The 19,623-nt window shown below is 40.9% G+C and overlaps 2 long non-coding RNA genes across 2 annotated transcripts in view; both read right to left on the bottom strand.

Annotated features, from left to right (window-relative positions):
- The window catches only part of LOC121919406, a 38,331-nt gene extending 19,407 nt beyond the window's left edge, over positions 1-18,924 (bottom strand). Inside the window, exons 1-2 of the long non-coding RNA XR_006101469.1 lie at positions 18,836-18,924; positions 288-411 (exon numbers count right to left, since the gene is read on the bottom strand). This is a non-coding gene — a long non-coding RNA (uncharacterized LOC121919406). The remainder of the gene's footprint in view (positions 1-287; positions 412-18,835) is intronic.
- Positions 13,109-18,338, bottom strand: LOC121919410. The gene is made up of 3 exons (XR_006101470.1): positions 18,144-18,338; positions 18,009-18,052; positions 13,109-15,803 (listed from the first exon to the last, which is right to left on the bottom strand). It is a non-coding gene; the product is annotated as an uncharacterized LOC121919410 (long non-coding RNA).
- Positions 18,925-19,623: the final 699 nt, after the last annotated feature.

The following is a 19,623-nucleotide window of genomic DNA, read 5'->3' as shown; positions in this document are numbered from 1 at the left end:
TATTATTTCCTTATAAAATATTGAAACACGTATATACATGAATGTGCAGATGAAAATGTGCAGACAACACAAAATAGTTTAATTCATATTCCATGTCAGCTGGGAGACACAATGTCTATATGTAGATATAAAGGGGGTCACAAGACTAAAAAGTTTGAGAACCACTGCTATATACATGTCTGCTCAAAACAAGTCCCATTGAGTTAAATGACAGTTTTTTTTTTTATGCCTTCAAGTTGCTTCCAACTTATTATGGGGTTTTCTAGGACAGAGAGTGTGTGACTCACCCAAGATCACCCAGTGAGTTTTCATGGCTGAGCAGGGAATCGAACTCTGGTCTCCAGGCTCATAGTCCAAAACTCAAATCACTACATCATGCTGGCTTTCAGTGGCAGTTACTTCCAGGTAAATCTATATAGGATTACAGCCACAGAGAAAAGGCCATGAAAACCCAAGTAAATATTACAACAGCTATCATATATTAATATATTAATAAAAATGTATCACCTGGGTGTGAAAGTAAAAGTGCATATATCCATACGTGTGGGAGTCTTGCATAGAACAAAGATTTTGGAAGGAAATAGAACAAGAAATTCATAAAATAATAGGGAAATTTTCAATTAAAGAAAGAAAGATGTATAACTGGTAATGTTAGAAATATAGGATTACAGAAGAAGGTTACTCAAACAGTTAATTATAGCAGCACATGCAGTAATTGCATAGGTGGAAGGATAAAGAAAAGTGGAACTGTAATAGATGGAATCAATGTATATCAGAATATATGATGTTTGGTTTTATAATGGAACAAATGAGGGTTTATTTTGGTCAATTGAAAGAAGAAGTTTGGGTTAATAATCGGAAAATAATGACTGAGTTTGTTGAGAAGAAGAAAAGGTATGATATTGTTAAGGAAACAGTTTAAATTATTTTCCACATGGGAGGAAAAAGAAATTAAAAAGAAAACGCCATTCCTGGGTTGGGAGGGAGAGAGGGGGATGGGGTAAAAAATAAATAGAGGATATATATATATATATATATATATATATATATATATATATATATATATATGGGATTAGTCAATAGCTGAAAAGACTTTTGAGATAGGATGCAATTAATTTGTTGGTTAGTAAGGTAAAATGTTATATTAATAAACTCATATAATATATTTAAAAAAAGAAAAACAAAATTAACCACAGTATAATATAATAAAGCCATAAATCATTCCAATTTAAAAAATCAGAAACATAAAAACATCTGTTAACTATATATAAGCCAGCATCAGTAGTAAATATTAAAAGGATGGTGAGCCTAAGAAATAAGGTAAGTGAGGTTTGATTCACATGTCATAGCTGAGATCCTACAGTATAGCATAAACATTTACCAACATAGCTAAGTTCTGCTTCTCCTGTACTGGACAGCAACATAATGAAATGAATATGTATGGCTGTTATCATCTATTGTTATATCCATTGTATCATATAATGCATAATGTACACAGACAATGTCCATGCACAATGTACAAAAAGCATTTGCCTATTGCACTTTTGTGTGTTAAAGTACTATCATTTGCACAATGGTTCTGCATGCAGAATCCCATTTCTGCTGTTGTCAGCTGGATATGACTATTGTGCATTGTCCAAAAAACCACAAATGTAGCACAATATATGCATGCATACAACACCAACAGGACACCAACGTATCACACCCAGAGGAGGTTAACACATGTTTGAAGTGTACTTTTAAAAATATAAAGTGCATGAATATGCTGCTGCTTCTATCTGCAAGCATTTGAATCCTAACTGTTACTCTAACTGGGCAGCAAACATGAGGGTAATTTCTGTGGAAGAATAAAATACCTGCAAGATAGGTACCTTATGACACGTGACAATCCAGTCTCTTTCTGCTGACATAAAAGTTTGTAAGAGGTCCCTAAGCGGTCTTATACTTCAATCATTGCTACTGGGCTTTCTTTGAACCGAGCATGTATTGCATACCGGGTGTTTAGAAAGCCAAAAAATCACTTACGGTTTGGTTACAAAGCCACTGCAGCCTTATATAGAGGGATGGTTAATATATGGTTGGAGTTATAATTTAACTTAATTATGTATACAAATAGTCATAGGATCTAATGAATGAGGTGGTAGGTACCCTTTTGAAATGGTGTGATATAGGCAATCATCATAAACCACACAATCTCATTCTGTCCACACTTCAGAACTGTACAGAGAAAACACTGAGGAAGAAAGTCAGCTGGGACGTGAGTTCCAATGTCACATAAGTGACTTTTAATTACTTTTCTAAATAGACAGCAACTTGATTTTCTGAAGGAAGATAAGGGATAAGACTCAGTTGCAGCAATGAGAGATTAAACTCCCACTATATGAATAACCATGTGTTCCAAATCAGATTCAGTTCATGCACAGAAGACATGCACAGTCTTTCCCCTTCTTTCCTGATGTTTTATCCAGGTCAGTAGAGCTGTTTTGTTTTGAAGGGCTTTTTGTTTGTTTGAGGTGTTTTCCTTCTCTAGGGGTGGGCAGGCTTTAAATGAACTTGGCCTGATGTTCGTTTCCTGTGTCACAATACTTTCCACCACTTAGTTCTATTTCATCATTTTCTCCCTCAACCTCTGCTGCTAATGATGAGAACAATAAACAGCTTACTCTTTGTTGTTCTTGCAAAGGAGACGCATGACTTTTTACTGCTCCAAGACAAGAGACCATGGAACATTAATTGTTTTCCTTGAAAACATTACATTTCTCCACTATTTTTCATGTCAAGAAGCTCAAGCTGCATAATGAGCGCCTCCTCAGGCAATTGAGTTTCAGGATACATCTAAGGAACATTTAACTATTACACTTGTGTGTTTACCATATGTCTTCTGATGGGTTGATGACTAAATTCTAGGGAGAGAGAAGACCAGTTCTTCAAACTGAAGAGTAGGATGGAAAGGCAAGCGGGTAGGTAGGAATTCCGATACTGTGCCTAGAGTCCCACACTGTATGGTTGCTGTTTGTGTTGGGTTTACTTACTTGGAGTACAATGTACCAATGCACATCATTGGCCTCCTACATTTGGACCTGCATCTGTATTCCTTTCAGATATCAATATGTCTGTGTGACATTAGAAAAGCAAGCAAAAGATATGAAGAAAGACTATTTTCAATTAAAATGTTCCAAGGGTAGCAAGGGCAAGACTGAATGTTATATACTAAATCCTATCCTGAGCTCCAATTTGAATAGAGCTGTTGAATCAAATAACGTTACCGTTCACCATTTAACCACTGGTTCAGTGGGTTTACTCTAGCTGGGATTAACCAACAGGATATCAGCCTATCAGTAAATGTTGTTCTTTTGAAGAAAATATCATTTAAGAAACTTATCATTTAAACTAAAAATTTTATCAAATTAACCCCTCCTGCTGATTGAACATTTCCTGTCAGTGGAACAGAGTAGGAAAGTTCATTCTGCAACTTCCCAAATCCCCTAAAGTTCGGAGCATTTTGTAGAGTACAGTAGACTGAAGGAGCAACAACCCAATTACATAAGCAAATGAATCCCATTACATGAGCAACACTGTATTTAACACAGTATTTCCAACCTGAACTTTTCCAGTCTGTACAGAGCTTGGAAATTACTTTGTACACTACAACTTCAGAATCCCACCCTACAGTTACTATGTTGGCCAGGGACATAGCCGGGGGGGGGGGGGGTCTTGGGGGGCGGGCCCCCCCCCCCCCCCCCAAAAATAAAAAAAGGGGGTGGGCGCGCGCTCCGCCCCCGCTCCCCCCAACCCCCTTTATATTGGTGGCATTTGGTCGCCCCCCCCCCCCCCCTTCCTAAAATCCTAGCTACGTCCCTGTGTTGGCTGGACCATTCTGGGAGTTGTGATCCAAAAAAGTAACTTTCAGGGGAATCATGCAGCCCTCCAAATATATTAATGTATGATTTTTCTCTCTTAGCTGCTTCAAAACCTGGGAATCTCAGAATGCAAATGCCCGATTGCCATGTGTCTGAAACTACAGAAAATAATTTCTCCAAATGGTTAGAGATGCTAAATATTCAGTTTTAATGCAAGGGTGAGTTTACCCATTTCTTCCCAATCTACTGACAAAAAATGTCCCTCTGTACTGCAGTTAGTGATGGGGTAGATGAGCTCCCTTTGCCATTCAGTTTCCATTCATTTTGGAGTCACAAGTGGCAAGGGTGTTACTATGAGGTGCCGGGGGTGCAATCCGCACCAGGTGACACTATAGGGGGGAGTGTGAAAATCCAGAGGAGTGGTATACCCAGTAGGACCCGTGCAGCTGCTGGTCAAGTGAGAAAGGGTGTTGCCTCCCATTCCTACTCACCCAGCAGCCGCACCGACCTGGAATGGGCTGCTAGGAGGTTATAGCACTGTCTCCCATCAGCAGTTGCAAAGGGGAGATGTGGTGCCTTCTGTTCTGGGTCTGGAGTTAGGCAACCAACCACATGACATCCAAAACAAGCTGTTGGGAGGCCACAGCACTGCCCTCCATCAGTGGTTTGGCCAAGTGGAGGGTGGCTGGCCAGGGGGCAGGCAAATGAGGCAGCAAGAGGAGATGGAGGGACAGTCTGCCTGGCACCTGTTTCTGGGCACCTGCACCAGGTGACACCAATCCTAGTGATGCCACTGAGAAGGACAGAGGCATTCTAGCTAACAGGCATTTATAATCTTCCATACAGCATTTTCCCCATTTCGAAATACATTCTTCATATTATAATCTCTCTTCATTTGTAAATCTCTTTGTTCCGTATGAACAGATTGAGAATATTTTTTCCAGTTTGTTACTTTTTTATGACAACTCCCAGAATTCAAGATATCTAGGGGATTCTGGGAACTGTCATTCAAAAAAGTAAGCTTTCTCAACTCTGTTGGAGACAGAGTACAATATTCTATTAAAGGTTCTGAGTAGGTGTATTCTATAGTTATGGTTTTGTGTAGATTATCTATATCTCAGGATTTCTTTGCAAAAACTGATTGTCATATTAAGTGTGTTTTTAATAGACCACTTCAGGTTTGCAAACCTAAAAATAAAATTGCACCTATCATATTCTCAAGACCATCTGGAAAGTTATTAAGAGGTTATTTTAACCTGGCATATAGGTGTGCATAGAATAAAAGTGGGAATGTGGCTATCCTTGCTAAGAGGTTGCATATTACATCTATTGCTAAATTAGTGGGCTTATAGCATGGCATGGTCAATTATTCTATTAAATAGTTAGTCAACAGGTGCAAAAGGAAAAAAAATCAGTTGTAGTACATTCTGAGCTATGTTCATTTTTGGAAGCAAGAAAGCAGAAATGGTTGATACCAACAGCCAATTCACAGAGCTTTCCAACCATCTGAAAAACAGGTTGTTTTTTCCAGTTTTCCCAACCAATTGGATACAAACTTGGAAGGTAAACCAAGTACTGTAACTGTCTCTTACTGTCATTTGGGTTGCTGATGAAAGAATGCTGGAACAACTACAAGACACTTGGATGTTCATGTCTTGAATGACTCATGATCTCATCTGGGTTCTACCAAAGAGCACTGTAGAAGACAGATGAACTGGCTCACAAGAATGTGCTGTAAACTTTGTTTTTCCTCTCTGCAAATGAGTAAGTATTTGTTCTTTTAAAGAACATATCAATCATGATAAGCCAAAACTCTCAAGAATTCTGGCTTATTGTGACATCCCACTGCAAACAGGAACAGTGAACAAATAACAGGCCTTCTACCCCATGGTTTGCTTACTGTGATGTCAGAGCACAACGCACCAGGTTATCTCTCCCTTAAGAAGTCAGAGAAATAATTTATCATTTGTTGTTAGGACTTTTCTGTGACTTGTGAGAAACCAATAACCCAATACATATCAGATTCAGATGAGCTCACAGTGAGCAAGTCATAGAGAAAAGGTCTTTTGCTTTTACAGCAGGGAGAATGTTCACCCATTTTGTACTATAAACCAGGGTTGCCCTGAACCCTGTGGCATCGTGACATGTGGATCCAATTACTTATTGTTTTTATTTTTATTTTAAATGTTTGCTAGTTGTGCACAATACAAATGCTCATATTGTTTACTTCGAATTGTTTACTTCAAATAAGGGTGATATTTGTCATGCTGATAAGACCCCTACAGATATGTGAAATATACAAGCAAAGGAAATGAGGAAGCAAAGGAATCTACTCCTGTAAAATAATAATAATAATAATAATAATAATAATAATAATAATAATAATAATTTATTTCTATCCCGCTTTTTGCCAAGCAATCAAAGCAGCGTACAGCAAGTTAAAGTACAATCATATATACACAGTACCCCCCCCTTAAAACAAGATTAAACAGTATAAGATTAAAAACCAACTAATCAAAAAAAAATCATCATGGGCAGAGTCACTAGATGGGAAGTCTTGTCCGTGGCCGAGTATTTTATTCCGGGAAGGCCTGCCAGAAGAGATCCGTCTTAATGGCTTTTTTAATAATAATAATAATAATAATAATAATATTTATTTGTATACCGCCCTATGGGAAACCAATCCGGGCGGTTGACAACAGTAAAATATAAAATATAACAATTAAAAACACTTTATCCCTCCCCCCCTTAAGACAGTATTAAACAGTATGACATATTAAAAACACAATATCAAGCATAAAAACAACAATTAAAAACTATAAACCCTGATATCCCTCTGTTGATCCTCAACCATCACTAAGATGTTTTTCCTCATCCAGCCCATTACCGCTTGAAGACATTCATTGAGAGAAGAGATGCCATTGGAATTCGAGGCCGACGAACGAGACATGGAGAAATAGATTTGGGTGTCATCAGCGTACTGATAACACCCAGCACCATGACTCCGTATTATCTCACCCAGCGGCTTCATATAGATGTTAAATAACATCGGGGACAAAATAGCCCCCTGAGGAACCCCACAAGTGAGGTACCTCTTACTGAAGCTGCAGTCCCCGAGTAGCACCCTCTGAGACCTGCCCGAGAGGAAGGACCGGAACCACTGCAAAGCAGTGCCCCCGATACCTAACCCCCTCAGGCGGTCTAAGAGGATGCCGTGATTTATAGTATCGAAAGCAGCTGAGAGGTCTAAAAGCACCAACAGGGTCACACTCCCCCTGTCGATGTTCAGACGCAGATCGTTGGTCAAGGCAACCATGGCAGTCTCAACCCCAAAGCCTGTCCTAAAGCCGGTTTGAAATGGGTCTAGATAATCGGTTTCATCCAAGACAGCTTGGAGCTGAAGGGCAACCGCCCTCTCAATCACCTTGCTCAAAAATGGCAGCAATGACACAGGCCTATAACTCCTCATATCCAGGGGGTCTAGGGAAGGTTTTTTCAGGAGTGGCCTAACCGCCGCTTCCTTTAAACAAGATGGAATATGTCCTTCCCTGAAGGATGCACCGATGATATCCGTAAGGAATCTCATCAGTGCATCCCCCCCGGACGGCCAGCCATGATGGGCAAGGGTCGAGAGGGCAAGTTGTCTTCCTCACCTTACCAAGCAGCTTGTCCACGTCATCAGTACTCACAGATTGGAACTGATCCAGTATAACTACATTGGCGGAGTCACTGGACACCTCACCTGTCAACTCTGTTCCAATGGTGGCATCTAGGTCGGCTCTTATCTGAGAGATTTTGTCTGCAAAGAAGTTGTTAAACGCGTCACAGCAGGCCGTCGTCGGGTTAAGTAAGGGATTTGGCACAGGGGGGCAACTGCGTCATTTCCCTCACCACCTTAAACAGCTCTGCTGGCCGGGACTCTGCAGAAGCGATACGTGCAGAGGAGAAGGCTCTCTTCGCTGCACGTATTGCCTCCCGATAGGAACGAAGAAAGTTCCTATGGCGAGTTCTGTCGGATAAGAGTCGAGTCTTCCGCCACCTGTGCTCTAGCCGTCGTCCAAACCGCTTCATCTTCCTCAGCTCTGGCGTGAACCAGGGCCTCCGATTTGGGGCGGGATGGCAAGGGCGCTTGGGAGCGATCGTGTCGATAGCCCTAGTAAGATCGGTGTTCCAGGTATTGACCAGAGCATCGTCAGGATCACCGGCATTCCCAACCATTAAACCCTCTAAGGCTGCCTGGAATCCAATGGGCTCCATCAGCCTTCGAGGGCGGACCATTCTAATGGGTCCGCCACCCCCGGTGGGGCAGATATTGGCTCTAAGTTTCGTCTTGACCAGGAAATGATCCGTCCATGACAATGAGGAGGTACTTACCACCTCCGCCCACGGATATTCCTGTTCCGTGCTGAAGACCGCATCGAGTGTATGACCTGCACAATGTGTGGGCCCTTTGACCAATTGGGATAGGCCCATGTTTGTCATGGTCTCCATGAACTCCCGAGCCGCACCTGTTAAACTGGTCTCGAGCGGGATGTTGAAGTCCCCCAAAACTAAAAGTCTGGGGGTCTCCAACAACAGCTCAGAGACCAGCTGTGTCAGCTCGGTCAGGGAGTCTGCTAGACAACGGGGTGGCCGGTAGACTAGCAAAATCCCCAAACTATCCCTGGTCTTCAGGCTAAGGTACATACACTAGAAATGGACTGTGTTCCGGACAGGTATCCTGGCCAAGGTCAGATGGTTCTTATAGACTAGAGCCACTCCGCCCCCCCCGCCCACTTCCCCTCACCTGCTCACTAGATTGTTAATGTGACGGATCTCGTCCGGCAGGCCATTCCATAAATTGGAAGCGGTTGCAGAAAATGTTCTCTGGGAGGTCACCATCAACCTGGTCTTTAAGGGTTGTAGTAAATTCCTCCCGGGGACCTGAGGGTATGGGGCGGATTGTATGGAAGCAGGCGATCCCTTAGAGAGGTTGGGCCCAAGCCATGTAGGGCTTTAAAGGTGATAACCAACACCTTGTACTGTGCCCGGAAACTGATAGGCAGCCAGTGGAGTGACTTCAGTATTGGTGTTATATGGTCACTCCTTGCTGTTCCTGTGACCAACCTGGCTGCCATATTCTATACCAACTGGAGTTTCCGGACAAGGCACAAGAGTAGCCCCATGTAGAGCGCATTGCAAAAATCAAGTCTTGAGGTTACCAGCACATGTACTACAGGAAGAAAGGAAGAAATCCTCCTCAAATGCCCCCAAACAGTCTTGTGTGGACACAGGGGTATTCTTGCTGTGTTTTTTACCCTTCCAGGACCCCTAGAAGGCATTTGGGGGGCTTTTTTTTTCTTTTGAAAATTTTGCAAATTTTTGTTTTAACCCCTGCTTAAACACTACTATCTTGGTTAATAAGAACAAATACTGCAAATTCTATGTCATTTGCAAGACGTTATCACTTACTAAACTTCTTTCATCCATCAAATAGATGTTTCCTAGTATGAAATCCCAGAATGCTGAAAGTTTTGAACATTTGATGAAGGCATGAAGCAGAACTTACAGTATATGCTATGGAGGTCTACAATGGTTTTACAATTAATTATATGCTATGCTACTCTGTTCACTGACCAAAAAGGGAAAGAGTAACAGGCAATAAAATATTAAGTGCTCACTGTGTAAGACTGGTTAAGATGAAACAAAATACAAAATTTGCAAAAGAGTGATTCCTTTATGGCCAGCCAAAATGCACAAAACATATAATACCAGATTTCAAAGCTCCGCTGGCTTCTTCTTCAGGCACAAGATGTTAAAAATCAGACAGGAGGAAGAAAAAATACAGTTTCTGCCTCCAACAAAGGTAAAACTGTTTTTTACTATAAATATCTGGGTTTTATGTATACAGTACCTACGTTTTTCCAGATGTAGTAGTACAGAGACTTCTTGACAAAATTAAGGTTTCCATTCTCCCCTCTGATTATTGTATGTCTGAATAATTTAGTTGACCCTTCACCATGTTTACATGGGAGAGCCAGCCTGGTGTAGTGGTTTGAGCATTGGACTACAACTGGAGATCAGGGTTCAAATCTCAGTTCAGCCATGGAAAACCACTGGGTGACTTGGGCAAGTCATCGTCTCAGCTTCAGAGAAAGGCAACGCCAACCCCCTTCTGAACAAATTCTGCCAAGAAAACCCTGTGATAGGTTCACTGTAGGGTTGCCATATGTAAAAAATAACTTGAAGGAACACAAGAAGTATCCCCATTAAACTCAATGGGGCTCCCTACTGACTGGATAGAAATAAGACTGCACCAGTAACATATAATTCCCCTTACTCACCTCAGTAGGATGGGATAACTTTTAAACATTTGGATCTACTTTCAAAGAAAGCCTGTCTGGGTTTTGATCGCTTGGTTGGTTGGTTGGATTTGTTTTTGCACATAGAGATAATCAAAATGTAAAAACTCTTTTTCCATAGATCAGATTTAAAACCAAGGTTGCATGGAACGTTACTCACATGGTCCCTGGAACATTTGCAGGGGAAGTGTCTAACACTGGTTGACAAGACCTTACTAACTTTATTTGCATATATGTTTGCACAAAAGAAAGACAATGCAAACAGCATTTCATGGAAACACTCCTCCACCCACTCTCTTCATCCAATTGAAGCTGGTAACAATCTGAGTACTAGCAAGCAATAGCAAATAATGATAATGATAACAACAACAACAACAACAACAACCAGTTAGTACATTTCTGACTGATCATTCCTGAGGGGGTCAACTACATAGGAACCTTGGTGGTCTAATTTTGCCTGCTTATTTCATAGGGCTTGCACCCAAAGACTAGTTTGTAGGAGCTTGAGGCCACCTGCCCCCCTATTCTGTGCTCATGTTCACAAAATGACTATAAGTATGTATGAAGATATGTATGTAGCACCTTTGAGACTAACTGAAAGAAAGAAGTTGACACAATGAGCATAATTGTTTTCCGCTGTAATGGTGACTGTAGAGTGTTACAAAGGAGGCCATTTTTATGGTAGGAGCCATTTTAAATCCTTCAAAATTCAATAACTATCCCCAAACAGAAGGTTTTTTCATAAAAGGATCATAAATATGGTAGCTGTTTCAATGTTTTCCCCCAAAATTGTTCCCCACTCCCAAAATACAGACAAAACAGAACACACTGGGTGTGATGGCTGAGAAATTGTTGTTGGAAATTTGGCACAGCCCTAGTTAAATGGACAGATAACAGCTTAGTGTAAAGTTCGTAGAGGGGAAACTTGGGCAGCCAGATTAATTGAGATATGGCAGCTGGCATCACCAGATCAGGTGGGTTTCAGCATAAATATTGGCAAGAGTTGCTATGGGATCCCCAATACCTTATTTTGTGGATAATGAAAATTCAATATTATGCACTAGAAAGGAAGAAAAATATTTTAGTGTGCTGAAAGATAGGTTCTCTTGAAGGGTTTCTTTTGAACACAGTCTGTTTTGTCATACAGTGGGATATTATTTATGTTTATTTCTATGTTTTATGTTTATATCTATGTGCTGATATTTTATGCTCATATTTCAAGTAAATTAAGGAAAAGTTAAGATTTTTAAAAAGATATAGCCTTAACTACAACAGAAGAGAAAAAAAGCTTGCCGGAAAGTATGTGGTGTATAACCTGCCAAACACCATCCTGCAAAACAGAGCTGGTTGGAACCATGGCAACAGTCAATGGTGGCTCACCTGTTTCCACAGGATTTTACTCGCTGATGGGAAAATATTGGGTTATTTTAATCTAATGTGTGCCAATTAGGCCATTTGAGCTTGCTGTTTCTTTTCTTTTCCCCACAATGAGCTAATGTACCCGTTTTATGTAAACTGCAGAATAGGGGCAAAAATACTTTTTGAGGCAGTAGTCTTTTCTCCCTGTCCATTAACACACACTGCAGTGACTCAGTGGTTAAGACACTGACTCTGTTGAATTCAAGATCAGCAGGTCAGCAGTTCAAGGTCCAAGTGCTGATGGAGTGAGTTCCTACCACTAGTTCCAGCTTCTGCCAATCTAGCTGTTCAAAACATGTAAAAATGCAAGTAGATAAATAAGTACCACTTCGGTGGGAAGGTAACAGTGTCCTGTGCAGTCATGCTGGCCACATGACACACACACACCCATCCAGTGTCCTTGCCATATTGCTTAATTCTCCTGTCTGCTCAACTGTTTCCCTTGACATTTTTTCACTGGGACTGAGATGTTTCATCAGACGGGACTCTATGCTCACAGCAGGGTTCCCTTCTCTTACTCTTACCGCCCTGATTCTCATTTCCCAACTTCTCCTGCAGCCATTCACTTCAGGCATCACTAAAAAATAATGGTATATGAGTCAACTACTGGGCTGTATCAGATATCCAGGAGGAGAAATTAAAGGAAAATGTGGGTCAAACAAACCCTCTGGGATTAGTAATGGAGATGTGGGCAATAAGTGGTGATCAAGGAAACTGTGGGTAGTTTGAATCACTCTGGAAATACAGCGATCTGACTCACTGCACACCTGCCTCAATGTGTACTTTTCTCGTCTGGGTTTTATCACTAAACTAAAAACAGCATTTATATTGAGCTCTGGTCTACACCTACACTTTGGCTTATTGGTTGCTCTTCAAGCCTACGCTAAGCTTGGAAAGATTGCTACAACTTTTGCTTACAACTTACAAGTTATTGCTTTGGTTAAGTCTGTCTTTACAGTAGCCCATGTCAGAAGAGAACCACAGATTTCGTTTTACCTCCTTCTAATATAGGAATACCTCTGCTAACAAAGCTTCTGGACATGGACTTTTGATGCTGATTTGCAACAGTGTGTTGGCAATAAATGAAGCTTGAGGGTGGAAAAGAGCAAGATAAACTGCAGCTGATGCTATGTGCTTGCTAAGAGCAGGCAAGATAAACTGCAGCTATCTTCAGAATTTCTTCCTATTTACATGTGAAAAGCAAAAGAGAGAAAAAGGGGGGGAAACAAATAAGCCTGCTTCACCAGCTACTCCATCATGTTAAAATATCAAAATCACAAAACGGAAGAGCAGTTCAAATGTTTCAGCAAACTTTTTATCCAAAGCCTTGGATAAATATCCAAAAACATTTTGAACCTTCCAGAGATCACTTGGAGGCATTTCCCAAAATGTAACCAGAGATGGTTTTCTTTAACCATCCTCCACTTTTCTGGTAATTTCCATTTTGATGGCCTTGCTTGACCTTAGCTGCTGTCTGTCAGATATACTGGAATGAGAAGAATTTTTTTCTTAGTGATGAAGGGGAAAGCAAGATATGTTTGGGATAAAAAATATAATTAAACGGAGGTGTAAACAAGTGTTTCGTTTATTAAGGAAAAGATCTAAACAGCATTGCATAAAAATATATTCAGCTGACATCATTTATTAAAACCAGCAGGAACACAAAGCAACATCAGACTTAAAAGAAAAGTAAAATTTCACTGAATAGGTCCATGATGGTCCTGACTTTCAGAAAACAGCTGCAAGTCTCAGTAACTCATACTACCTTCTGGAGTCAACTGAACATGCTTATTTTGTATTCCTTCCCACATGGCTCACTAGCTGGCAGACTTTCAGGGTTTGCATCTTTTAAAAAGGCTATATATATAAAAACATGATCTATGTCCAGCTTGAACCTTCCAAAAAAATTCTTAGCAAGTTTCCACATTTTAAAATAATAATAATAATAACAACAGAGAGTATATATTAAAGATATTTTTTACAAACCCTGGGCAACAATTTGGTTTGTTGTTTTTTTTAAAAAAAAAAATGAACTGTAATTTCCATGAATCTATGCTTGAATCCATTGAAATCACACATCAAAAGAATTGCTGAAGCCCTGGGTAACAGGGGTGAAAACAGAAACATTTGCTCTCTCATCTCTTCCAAAAGTATTAGGGCCCATTTCAGAACTTTGTCATTGTTAAATGTTGGGTTTTGTGGTTAACAACATGCTTGTCCCATGATGCTTTGCACCACCGAATCACTAAACCAGTAAGGAAGCAGAAACACATAACCACAGTCAGTTTCTTTCTCTTTTTTTCCATGTCCTTAGTGTTGCCTCAGAAGGTGATTTTTGAAACAAAACGAGAAAAAATAAAGCCCTTGCAGGGTTCTTTTCCTGTTTTCGAGACCATCTGCACAGTTGGCAGGTTACTCAAATACTCTTATCGCTTAAAATAACATGGGCATGAATTTCAAAAGTGCTTACACCAGTCACCCCCTCCCCTTCCCACACATATATCTATTTACTCACAGGGATCCTTATTTACAGTATCCCCTTGCCAACTGCTGACACAGAAGAAACACAAGCCTTGGTTACACATTAAGCTTGATTGTTGAAGCATTCATGGCAGGTAGTGTCTAAACACAGTTTTTGACTGACCTTCTGCCAAAGCAAAGCCTGGACAGAGAATACTTCCAAAAGCAATTGATAATTATTATTTCTTACAACTCCTTCCACACCTCTACCCTACTTTTTTGCTAGACAGGGGCTGTCAAGTTCTTGACTGATGCAGTTTCATTTTTAGAAAGTGAAATAACATACAACCAACTCCTTCTAAGGTCACCCAGGAAGGGCTGACTGCGGGGGTGGGAAGACGTTGTCTCCAATAAACATCTAAAGAAGACATGAAACTGTCCCTGGTATGAATCTTGACCTTAAAAAACTATATACAATCTGCAAGTCAGGACATGTTTTTCCACTTCAGAAGAGAAGGAAGGGGAGGGAAAGAAAATCCCCAGGATAAAAGTATGCATCTAGTAAATCCAAAAATTAACTTCAGTATGTCTGTTTTGCACAGCAGCTTTGGGAATAGCCGCCAAATATAACAGCTTTGTTTGATAGTCATCTCCTGGCTTAACTCCTGCTCTGGCCAGTAGCCATTTGACATTGCACAATAAATGCCTGCAAAATTAATCATAAACCCTCGGGTTGGAACTCGGAGTGCTGCTTTCCTGGAGCGAACCTCAATCCACGCAAGAGTTCTGCCAGCAGTTTTCAGAACACAGTTTTCCCTTAATGACCCCGTCTGTGAGGGCAGAGAAAAACCAACTTAGGTGAAGTCTGTTCTAGCTCTTGTGAAGAAGAAGAAAAAACAAACACCTGAGGTGCAAATGCACCACACAATCCACATAGCAGAAGTTAAAGGTGGCAGATAGCTAAACGTCACACCTCCACAGTCTTTTTCGGCAGAATTAGCACTTAGCTCAGGAGGGAAAGAACAGGTGTTCTTTAAAAAGAACTGTTGTTAAAAGTATTTTATTCTTTGCTCACTTATTACCGATTCAGTTGAAAGTTGACACCAATGTTTAAATTTATTTTTATAATGTGTTGAAAATGTTGACTTGAAGCAATGCTGTCCTACTTGAACAATATGCAATCATTTAAATATCTTTAACAACGTTGTTGTTGCTGCTGTGTGCCTTCAGGTTGTTTCTGATTTATGGCAACCCTAAGACATGGGTTTTCTAGGTAAGATTTGTTCAGAGGAGGTTTGCCATTGTCTTCCCCTGAGGCTGAGATAGTGTGACTTGTCCAAGGACAGTTAGTGGGTTTGATGGCCAAGCTGGGAATCGAATCCTGGCCTCCATTATCATAATCCAACACTCAAAGCAGTACATCACATTGGTTACATCCTTAACAATACAGAATCAAAAATGTCTCTTTCCTTGACCATTTAAGGATCAGAGATTTTGGCAATCACTGTGAACATGGTAACTTTCAAAGCTTTCCTTATTCATAACAAAAATAGCCATTTGCACAACTCATTTGCACGCTCTCTGCTTGCATTCTTTGGGACCATATACAAATCTCTTGCCTTGTCCTTCCTTGGTGGAGTTAGAATAAGACGAGGAAATTACATTGCTATAGTTTTTTGTGGGTTTTTTCAGGCTGTTTCAAATGGGATTTAAGGCTGTTCATCTGAAAAACAAAGGTCACAGTCATATTGTTCCAATGAGAGAGATATCCTCATAACTGTAGCCCCTGCCCAGTTTCTTTTCTAATGGGCTTTTTCCTTGGATGCCTTGATAGGGAGGGGGGGAGAATAAAAAATTAGAAGAGGAAACTAAGAGAAACTGTTATGGAAGACTATAGGGCCCTTTCACACTACACAAGTATAACACTACAATTTCACTTCAGCTTTTATGGCTGCATCCTACGGAATCTTGGGATTTGTAGTTTAGTGAGGCACTAGAATTCTCTAGCTGATCATCTTAAATATCTCTCCTTCAACTGCAGAACCCAGAATTCCATAGGAGGTTACCATGGTGGTTAAAAGTGGAATCATAGCATTATTACTGCATAGTTATTAACTTTAAAGCCCTACATGGCTTGGGCCCAAGTTACTTGTGGGAACGCCTCTCTCTACATAATCCACTCCGCACTCTCAGAATAACAGGGAAAGAACACCAATCAACTAGGCTCGTGTTGACTTCCCAAAGAGCCTTTACTGTAGCTGCTCCAAAATTGTGGAATGGTCTTCCAGAAGAGATCCGTCTTATTGCCTCCTTGGAGGCATTTAAGAGGGCACTTAAGACGGATCTCTTCCGGCGAGCTTATTCACCTGACCTTGTGTAAGAGATATTTCCTATCCTCTGGACTGTTGTATAACTCTATCGCATTTCCACCTGATGATGAGTAGGTTTTAATATTAACTGTTATTCTATTTTATTGATGCATTTTATGTATATTTTAATGAGCTGTAATCCTTCCTCGATCCATTGGGAGAGGTGGGAAAATATAAATAAACTATTATTGTTGTTGTTGTTGTTGTTGTTGTTGCATCAAAGGGTGCTTTATAAATAAAGAGAGATGTGGCACCTTCAGCCCTTCAGAGGATGATGAACTACAGATCATAGGATCTACTACCAAACTTTGTAACTGGTAGGGCTTATAGGAACTGAAGTCCCACAACATGTAGAGCTTCCCCATCTTTCAAATCAAGAAATTCCTTTGTAGTGCCCAAGCCTTACTGATTGGTGCTCTACTTACCAAGAACAAGTTACCAAATTTAACCAGATTGAAAAAAATCGGAATCATGTAGGCCAGTGGTCCCCAAACGTTTTGGGGCTACCTCCCCCCTTTTCTCTTCAGCGACAATCCTAGTGCCCCCAATGCCTATTTCTTGATAACTGGTCTACTGTTTGTGTAGCCACCAACCAACCAGCGGCATCTATCTCAGCCATGCCCAGCTGGCCACAGCCTCCTTCTCCTCCTCCACTGCTCCAGCCACTCATGTGCACAAATGGCCCAGGCCTGCTCTTCGCTCTTGCCAAGAATTGACCAGAGATACTTCCCTCCTCCTTCCTCAAAGACATGCCTTCCCCACACAGCTTCAAGTCATCTCCTCCTCACACATTAAACCCTTTCTGCTTCCTCTTCCCTCAGCCTGTCCGATAAAAAAAAAGCTAGAGTAGCAGCATAGCTCCAACTTGCCAGCCAAATCCCAGAAAAACTAACAAATCAGGGTCCTTCTTGTCACCACTTTTCCTCATCCCCACAATGGTCCTAAAGGCCGCTGGTTCCCCTTGTCTTTCTTGCATGCCAATACTTTGAAAGCCCACTTGTCTTTTTTCTCTCTGCCCACCTGCTGCCCCATTTTCCCTCATCTCTCCCCTGGATCTTTCCACCGCCTCCAGCAGGTACACACTGCCCACTTTGGGAATCACTGATGTAGGCATCAGCCATGCTGGCTGTGGCTGCTGGGAGTTCTAGTGGGCTGCATAATTACTACTCTTGCCTTAGGTGAAAAGGCAGCTGCATTCCCAAAACACTCCAGCTCTTTCACCTGATTCCTCAATTCTGAGATTTTTCTCTGGGTTTTGCCCCAGTTAGGCTTTGACCAGACACTAGAATGAATTTTGCTTCAAAAATTTGCACCCTTATTTTATGAATTGTATTTTTTGGACTACAGCCCTAAGAATACCTCTGCCAACATGGCCATGCTGACTGGGGGATTCTGGGAGCTATACTTTAAAAAAATGTTAAGTAACATTTCTATATTTTAGCATTATGCTCCTATTACTGAAGTCATCTGCCATATTATATCATAAAGTCCTTATAACAACAGCAGGATGGTAATAGTTCAGCCAAAGCAAGTAATCTTTCAGGACAGCTAGTGCTTACCAGGTCTCCTTCTGCTCTACAAGCTGATACAATGGTTGTGTCTACTAGGTGAGAGTCAAAAGATAAATTTAGTTGTAACCACATACCAAAGATAGTATCCAACAGCAATTAGAACAGATTAAAAAATTAACTCACATTTTCAAAATTTTGTCTGCCACCATGGTGACTAGGAACATAACTATTTTAAAAGCCACAACAGAGATGAGATTTGCAGCTTTAAATGGCAAAGATCACACAGAATACAGAATAATTCATCTGAAGGTCATAATGCTGCACATTTGACCATTTACATAGGCTAAATACATACAAGCAGGGAAAAGGTTACCAGTCCACATCAGGATGACAGAAAACATTATTTTTAAGTACAACTGATAATACATCTCAGGTATATGCACACTGCACAACTATAGCAGTTTGACAGTACTTTACCTGCCATGGCTTCATCCTACAGAATTTTGGGGATTGTGGTTCAGTTGGAATTATCTGCTAGAGAATACAATGCTACCCTGTTCTAAATTACCAGTCTATAAATCTTAGGATTCCACAAGACAGAAACATGGCAGTTAATGTGGTAGCAAAATCCTGTAATTCTGTAATGTGGATACATGCCTGGATATTAGTAGTAAAATAATAAGAACAACAACAGTCAAAATTTAAAAATCAGGAATAGTGTGTCTGAAGCTAGGAGATGTAACTCAGGCTTCAGTTTTTGCTAGATTTTTACGCCTATTTTAATTAAAATGAGAATTTAATTGAACACATTCAATCAGGAAGTTACTGGGACTTTGAACTCTGCCATCTGGAGAGTGGAATCTGTGTTTTCATACCCTCGGGTTACAGGTTAACCTTCCAAATTGGGTTGTTTGCGTAGATAGCTGGGCTCTGTCAGGCTTTCTGTGTAGACTTTGACACTGGAGGATTTCTGCAGAGTAGTAAAGCAGAGAGAAGGTTATCGTTGCCAGGATGTTTGGGGAAAGGGCGGCGACAAGGAAGGAGGAAAACATCCAAGGCAATTTCAGCTAATCTAAAATTATCCATTTTATTTTGCGAAAAGAGGTTGCAACATCGGCTGGAAATTTTGGTTCACACTGCAAGTCAGCACAGACAGGGAACCTGAAAGCTCCTAGCTTAACGGGCAAAGATCAAGCCAGAGCATGCTCAGCAGACCAGGGGAAACATGTGATGACAACACAATCCTGTTCCATCTGTTGATGTGCTCCTGGCCCCCTTGGGCACTTTTCCATCTAGCCTTGCAAGCAGCCGGATCAATTTACTCCTGCTTCCAGTGCACACTGCACAGGCATGGTCTGAATAATTACTTGTGGAAATCCCCCCTCTCTTTCAACCTTTGAAGAAGGAATCAAGCAGCTCCCAAACTCCAGGCAATTAATAGTTTCATTGGTTGGTGAGAGAACAGTACAAACAACATGAAATCTCAAATCAACTCGCATGGTTGCTAGCAAACCAGCAAGGGGCTGGCAATAACAGTATCTCAGTATACTGTAGGACCTTACTGTCAGTCAGCCAGTCTTTGTCTTCTCTGTCACCAAAAGATTCAGGGATTTGGGTTTGTTTGGTGACAGAGCTATGCCTTAAAAATTTAAGCGGGCCTCAT

Source organism: Sceloporus undulatus, chromosome 1, assembly GCF_019175285.1.
Source record: "Sceloporus undulatus isolate JIND9_A2432 ecotype Alabama chromosome 1, SceUnd_v1.1, whole genome shotgun sequence".
Lineage (NCBI taxonomy): Eukaryota > Metazoa > Chordata > Lepidosauria > Squamata > Phrynosomatidae > Sceloporus > Sceloporus undulatus.
This window is presented reverse-complemented; position numbering and strand designations above follow the sequence as displayed.